The following is a 7,490-nucleotide window of genomic DNA, read 5'->3' on the forward strand; positions in this document are numbered from 1 at the left end:
GGGATGTAAACTAGTACAACCACTCTGGACAGTGATCTGGAGGTTCCTCAAAAAGCTAAATATGGATCTTTTCTATGACCCAGCCATATCACTCCTGGTCATCTACCTAGAACATCACAAGCCAGGATATCATAAAGACACTCGCACATCCATGTTCATTGCCTCACTATTCATAATAACCAAATTGTGGAAACATCCCAAATGCCTTACAATAAATGAATGGATCCCCCCAAAATGTGGTACCCATACACAATGAAATTTTATATCAGCATTAGAAAGAATAATGTGTCATTTGCAGGGAAATGGATGGGCCTAGAACAAATCATGTTAAGTGAGATAAGCCAAGATCAGATACACAAGGGATACATATTTTCTTTCACATATGGAAGCTAGATCTAAAATACACTGGGGCATGATAAATTAGAAAGGACTCTAGGCATTCACACACACACACAGACCAAAGGAGGATACTTTTAGGAGGGCAAACATGAAAGCACAATGCCTCAATATTTATCAAAATAAACTCCAGGAAATGGAAACGGGAGGTAAAAACCTCTTTGTTGTTGTTTTCCTTTCCTTTTGTCTTGTCTGTTCATTTTATCAATTTTGGGAAGGGTAATGAAGCAATGGTACTTTAAGCACTATGTTGCAAATGAACTATACAACTTGTGGGTAGGAATGGGAGGGAAAAACTGGGAGAGAGCAAGGGAAGGGGTGACATTGTCCAAAATGAAATGTACTCTTTATCTGACTTACATAACTGTAACTCCTCTTGTGTATAACCTTTATAATAACAATAAGAAATTTCGAAGAATCAGTTGCAACATCCATGATATAAAGACAGTACTAAGTTCATAGAAATTTTTGAAGTCTAATGTATCTAAAGCACCCTATTTAGTATGTGCCTCATAGAAAGCTCTGAATAAATATTAGCTAATTTGTTTAAATAATAATTGTGATGTAAGAAGACAACAAAAAAGAGAATTTAGAGGCAAACTAACAAGGGACCTTTTGTGTCTATGTAAGTATGATACAATAAGAAAGATGGTATTTAGCAGCAAGCCTATCTTTGTCAAGAGATAGATAGATATATAGATAGATAGATAGATAGATAGATAGATAGATAGATAGATAGATAGATAGATAGACTGTGCTGGTACTAGGGCTTGAACTCAGGGCCTCCAACTCTTTCTCTTAAGGCTGGTGCTCTACCACTTGAATTACGACTCTATTTCTGGATTTTTTTTTTGCCAGTCTTGGGCCTTGGACTCAGGGCCTGAGCACTGTCCCTGGCTTCTTTTTGTACAAGGCTAGCACTCCGCCACTTGAGCCACAGCGCCACTTCTGGCTATTTTCTGTATATGTGATGCTGGGGAATCGAACCCAGGGCTTCATGTATAGGAGGCAAGCACTCTTGCCACTAGGCCATATTCTCAGCCCCTATTTCTGGATTTCTTTGGTGATGAATCAAGAGATAAAAGAGTGTCACAGACTTTCTTGCCTGGTCTGACTTCAAACTGCAATCTTCAGATCTCTGTCTCCTGAGTAGCTAGGAGACTACCAGCCTCCGGCTCAGCAAGAGTGTTCTTAAGCTTACAATGGGACACTGTATTTGAAGTCTGAGCCACACATAACTTTTCTGAACAACAACATAATAGTACAAGAATTAAGATAATAACCTTGTTGCAACATCCACTTTAATGTGTGCCTTTTTTTTTTTTTTAAGTGCTAGGGATCAAACCTAGGGTTCTTGTGCATGGCAGGTAAGTGTCATACCACTGAGGTATACCCCCAGCCCATAGGGGCCTTTTCAAACTCCAGGCATAGCATTATTAACAAAAGTACCATGCAATGTGTCCCACAAGTTAACATTTGTTATAAAGCATCCTCTGTCCCCTGTAAGCAGGTGATAATGATAGAAATTCAAGTGTCCAAGAGATTCTACTCTTAGAGTTCTAAAAGACCCACACAGAGTTTATTAATTTAACAAGGTTAAGTTCCTCCAAACAGCTGCCACAAATAACTTTATAAAGGCAGATATATTTACAAAATTATATTTTAGGTCTAAGGAAGAGGAAATAAACATGGCCTATGGTACTGGCAGGGTGTGACTTTCTCGTGTCTGTCTGGAGGACTTGATGGCTTCTCCCATAATGACTGAATTGTATTCCTGGGGGAGAAAGGAAATCTAAACGAGTGGACCTAGCTACTTCCAATGGAGAGAAGTTGTTCACTAGTGAGAGAACTTATTGGATTTTTAAATATTTCCTTTTTTATGATTTTTTTCTGACCTAGAAATATGCTTTTTATTTCAGCAGCTCTCTCAAACCAGCTGAATAAATGACAGTTCCCAAACAATCACTGCTAACAGAAGATCAAAATGTTATGTTTCTTCAGTTATGCTATGATTCTTTAGTTTGTTTTCCCTCTATCACCAATGAAGTTATAATCCACCACCAGAATGATGATTAAAGGCATTCTACCAAAAATATTTATTCCCTTTTGGGGCAAACACTTGTCATTTCTAACTTAAGTTGAACAGCCCCCGCTTCACCCGAAGTTATTGTTACTGCTACATGAAATAGAAGCATCTGGAATTTATTCTCTTAGTCTCTTTCTAATTATAGCTGAATCTATCAGCTATACATTTGAAGATGGCTATTCCTAGTAGGCTTCTCCATTACAAAACATACTAGAAGTATGTATTTCCAGATCATAATGTTCTTACTCTCTTGCAGGATAAATATCTCAGTATAATTTTTCTGTGTATACTCAATTGTATAGTTTTGAAAATTCTGTTTTCCAGAATGACCTCTCTACCCTCAGTATCAAAAGTGACAGTCTCTTCTCTATGGCAAGTGGCTGCTCATGCATGACCTTCAGTACTGGAGGGACCTTAGAGATTGTCTAAGCCAATGGTCATCAATACAAGCAGCACCTGGGTTACATAGCAAGCTTCTGCCTTTAAAAATAACTCTAGTACATTACATTTATAATAACAATGAAAAAATACTTTAAAAATTATTCTAGGGCTGAGAATCTATCTTAGTGGGAGAGTGCTTGCCTTGTAAACATGAAGCCCTGGATTCAATTCCTCAGTACCAAATACACATGATTTTCCTACCTCAGACTCCCAAGTACCAAGATTACAGGTGTGCACCACCACACCTGGCTAAAAACAAGTATTTTTAAAAGCACTCTAAGTTATTCTGAGCCCACATTCCATACATTGGCAAACCCCTGTAAGTATCCCACAGTCATTAGTGATCTAGTTAATGTAATTATCATTACTTGATAGCTTTTCTTGACACCTCACTACATACATTATAAAAGAACAGAGATCAGAAGTCATTGCCTTTTAGGCAAAAATGTTGTCTTCTGGAGTTATGGTGGGGGCCGATTTGTTAAAGAATACATAGGCTATAACATATGAAACTGTAACCTCTCTGTACATCAGTTTTATAATTAAAAACTTAAAAAAAAGAATACATAGGCTATTGTTTTACAAAGTAAATTATTGGAGTGTCAGCATCATAAAAAAAAAAGCTACAAACCTAAAAGCATATATGTATTCAGGTGGTTCCCTAGCAATGTGGCTGGCAGTGTTCATACTAAAAGAAAGAATGAATGAATGAATGAATGAATGCTTGATAAATAAGTAAATGAGTGAGAGACATGTAAGGATTGTTTGGGGTGACTGAAAAACCCTCACTCCAGTAGGCCTTAAGGAAAACCTTCCATAGTATATAAGCATTCACCTATTGTTTTAGCAGTGCCTTTTTTTGCATCTTGTAAATGGCTACAAAGCACTGGGGTAGTTTGCATTGAAATATTAGGTAATGAGCTGATTGCTCAGCCTGAGTTTCTCTTCCTTGCCTTTTCTTGCCTGTCATGTGAAGTTCAGAGGGTGTCAGCGTGGGAGCTTGTCACTGCTTTTAACTAGTTGACTTGCGCTGATGAAGGGGTTATTTTAGTTTGCTTGGCTTCTTGATCTATTATGTTATTCATCTGCAGTTTTGCTTCTAGTCAAAATGGAAAGCAACTGTAGTTTGTCATCCTTTAATGCTGGGAGATGACAGGAAGCTGAGTTTTATTTGTTTTCCTCTTTGAAGTGATGCAGCTGAGTGAGCAGACCTGAGTTTCATTTTAACCAGAAATTTTGCTTAACCTCAGAGAGACTTCATGGAGGACCTATGTTCTGCTAGGAATGGCCTCTACAGATGATCAGAGGAAATAGAATGGAGAATTCCAGAAAATTCTGGAAGAAGTACTCTGGTGACTACAGAAATCCATTTGGCTCCCATATTTATAAAACACAGTCGACCTTACCAAAACATGCCTTGCAAGCCATATGTGACCATGGCCCCCCTCATATCTTTAATCCTAATTTAGGGTCTCTGCAACTCTCACCAAAAGAGCCAACAGTCACAAAAATAAAGTACCCTCACAGAGGATTTGTGAAGACTGCGACAGCAACATCATGGCTATAAAGGCAGAAACTTATTGCTGGGGAGGGAATACTGGGGTACTGGATTGAACTCCGTGCTTGCAGGGGCTCTACCACTTGAGCTATGCCCTCAACCTCAGTCTTCTCAGTCTTGACCCACACCAGCCTGGATCTTGATCCTCCTATTTGTGTTTCCTGTGAAGCTGAGATGACAGGTGTGTACTACCACACACAGCTCTGCTATTGGTCGAGATAGGGGGTGGAAGGGTCCTCATAATTTTTTCTGCCCAGGCTGGCTTACTGTGGTCCTCCCAAATCAGTCTCCTGAGTAGCTGACATTACAAGTGGGAGCTACCTCACATGGAACTTAATACTTTTGAGAACCTAGTAGGAGACAGTGACAAAATGAGGTAGAGGATAGCACCACCAAACAAAAAGCATGTGCCATTGCTTGCCATGAATCTGATTATGTAAAATGGTCATCATTTTTATTCTTTTCACATGTTCAGTGTTGACTCATTTCTAAGACTTTTGAATTATAACTGGAGGTACATGTAAGTATATAAAATTCTGGGTCTTTGGTTGATTTACATATCACCCTATAGAATATGAGACTAACTCCAATGAGTAATTATATCATTTTATTTAGTCATCTATACATGGGCAGAGGGAGTAGCCCAAGTGGTAGACTGCCTGCCTAACAAGTATGAGGCTATGAGTTCAAACCAATACAGACAGAAAGGGAAACAGAAAAGAAAGACAAACATAAACTTTAAAACAATTGCAAGAAAGAAAAAAGATTATTGGGGAAAGAGGAAAAGCTTAAGCTCTCATTTGTGCACTATGTTAAGCCTGACAGATGAGGGATCCTAACATTTCCATTGTTGGCTGCATAAAACAGAAGGGCAAAGGAAAGGTAAATCCTATCTTCACATTCAGCATCTCACAAACCTTCTACAATGTAGTTTGGAGGCCAAATTCAATCTCAGCATGGTATAGCATCCCTTCATGTGCAAGCATTGCTAGCCATCTAACTTCCTTCCAGTCTCTTCTATGATACCCTTATTTAATGGCACTTATTAATTGAGCTATACAATGAAATGTTTTTTGTTTTTTTTAGACAACATCTCACTACATAGCTTGGGTTAGACTAAAACAATCTGATTACATCATACCCAGTCTCAATGGATTTTTGTTTTTTGGTTGGTTGTGGGATTTGAACTCAGGGCCAGGGTGCTATCTCTGAGCTCTTTTGTTCAAGGCTAGAGCTCTACTACTTTGAGTAACAGTGCCACTTCTGGTTTTCTGGTGGTTAATTGGAGATGAGAGACCCCCAGACTTTCCTACCTAGGCTGGCTTTGAACTGCAATCCTCAGATCTCAGCAACTATAGGCCTGATCAGCCAGTGCCCACAGTAAATTTTATTTATTTTTATTTATTTATTTTTATTTGTTTTGTTTTTGTTGCCAGTCCTGGGGCGTGGACTCAGGGCCTGAGCACTGTCCCTGGCTTCTTTTTGCTCAAGGCTATTACTCTACCTCTTGAGCCACAGCTCCACTTCTGGCTTTTTTCTATATATGTGATGCTGAGGAATCAAACCCAGGGCTTCATGTATAAGAGGCGAGCACTTTACCACTAGGTCATATTCCCAGCCCTAAATGTTATTTTTTTTTCCAAATTTTTATTATCAAACTGATGTACAGAGAGGTTACAGTTTCATACGTTAGGCATTGGATACATTTCTTGCACTGTTTGTTACCTTGTCCCTCATACCCCCCCTCTCTCCTCCCCAAATGTTTTTTTTTTTTTTTTTGGCCAGTCCTGGGGCTTGGACTCAGGGCCTGAGCACTGTCCCTGGCTTCTTTTTGCTCAAGGCTAGTACTCTGCCACTTGAGCCACAGCGCCACTTCTGGCCGTTTTCTGTATATGTGGTGCTGGGGAATCGAACCCAGGGCCTCATGTATACGAGGCAAGCACTCTTGCCACTAGGCCATATCCCCAGCTCCCCCAAATGTTATTTTTTGATGAGCAAAAAATGTTTAAACACCAATCGTTTTATTTTGTACTTAGTAGATTTTTTTTCTAATTTTATTTTCCTCCTCATTACTAGAGATTAAACTCAGGACCTTGTACTTTGCCATGGTAGCCACACCCCTAGTCATTTGCATTTAGCTGGTTTTTCAGATTGGGTTTGGTGCTGTTTTTGCCACCTAAGTAGCAAGGACTTTTGATTACTTTCTATGAAATTTTTCTGCCCAAATCTGCAAAAGCATTCTATGTTTTATTTTAAAACCTTTCTAGATTTAATTTTTGCATTTAGGTCTAGCATCCAGCTTGAATTAACTTCAGTGCATGGTGTGAGAAAGGAGGTACCATCCAACTGTTCCACACGTGCATTCTGTTATTCCAGCACCATTCTCAAAAAGATTTCTTCCCATTGAATACCCTTGGCACATTACAAAAATCAGCTATATATTGACTAGCACATCAATTGATTCTATATGAGGTCTATTTCTGGGCTTTTTTCTATGGTGGTGGTACTAAGGGTTGAACTCAAGGCTTTGAACTCTCGCCCAGATTTTTCTCTAATGGGTGGTGTTCTACCACTTGAACCATGCCTTCAGTCATACTTATGGACTTTCATTCCCAATGATCTACATGGCAATCCTTGCCTACACCAATACTACACTGTTTTGACTTCTGTAGCCTGTATTTAGTCTTGAAATATATTAGTATGATGCTTTATCATTGTCAATGCTGTTATGGTCAATTTATGTCATTTTAATTCTTATTTAAATTTTAGCACTAATCAATTTGAACAATAGGTCTATGACTGAATTATATTTCAGGCTATGTAATTACTTTAACTCTATCATTGAGATTCTACAAATCATTCTTTTTTTTTTTTTTTGACAGTCCTGGGGCTTGGACTCAGGGCCTGAGCACTGTCCCTGGCTTCTTTTTGCTCAAGGCTAGCACTCTGCCACTTGAGCCACAGTACCACTTCTGGCCGTTTTCTGTATATGTGGTGCTGAGGAATCGA

Source organism: Perognathus longimembris, chromosome 12 (assembly GCF_023159225.1).
Source record: "Perognathus longimembris pacificus isolate PPM17 chromosome 12, ASM2315922v1, whole genome shotgun sequence".
In the NCBI taxonomy this organism is placed as follows: Eukaryota; Metazoa; Chordata; class Mammalia; order Rodentia; family Heteromyidae; genus Perognathus; species Perognathus longimembris.